This window comes from Myotis davidii, unplaced genomic scaffold (assembly GCF_000327345.1).
Source record: "Myotis davidii unplaced genomic scaffold, ASM32734v1 scaffold274, whole genome shotgun sequence".
In the NCBI taxonomy this organism is placed as follows: Eukaryota; Metazoa; Chordata; class Mammalia; order Chiroptera; family Vespertilionidae; genus Myotis; species Myotis davidii.
Genome location: NW_006285613.1, coordinates 2,185,088 through 2,185,344, shown reverse-complemented (window position 1 = coordinate 2,185,344; position 257 = coordinate 2,185,088).

Below are 257 nucleotides of genomic sequence, written 5' to 3'. Positions count from 1 at the left end.
CTCTGCGCAGGCGCGCCGGGCAGGGCCGGCGCACGCGGCAGGGACGTTGCGGGACCAGCCAATCAGAGGGCTCATTTCTGGGTGGCGCGGGCGCCATTTTGTGAGGGGGAATATAAATGGGCACTGGGGCCAGATACTCGCCCAGTTTCTTCTGTGCTGCGGTGGGGGTCGTTCAGTTCGTCTGTCGGCGTTTCAGAAACCATTCCACGCGGAAGCCAGTTGCCGGAGGAGAGGCGCGGCGTGGAGCCGAGCTAGTC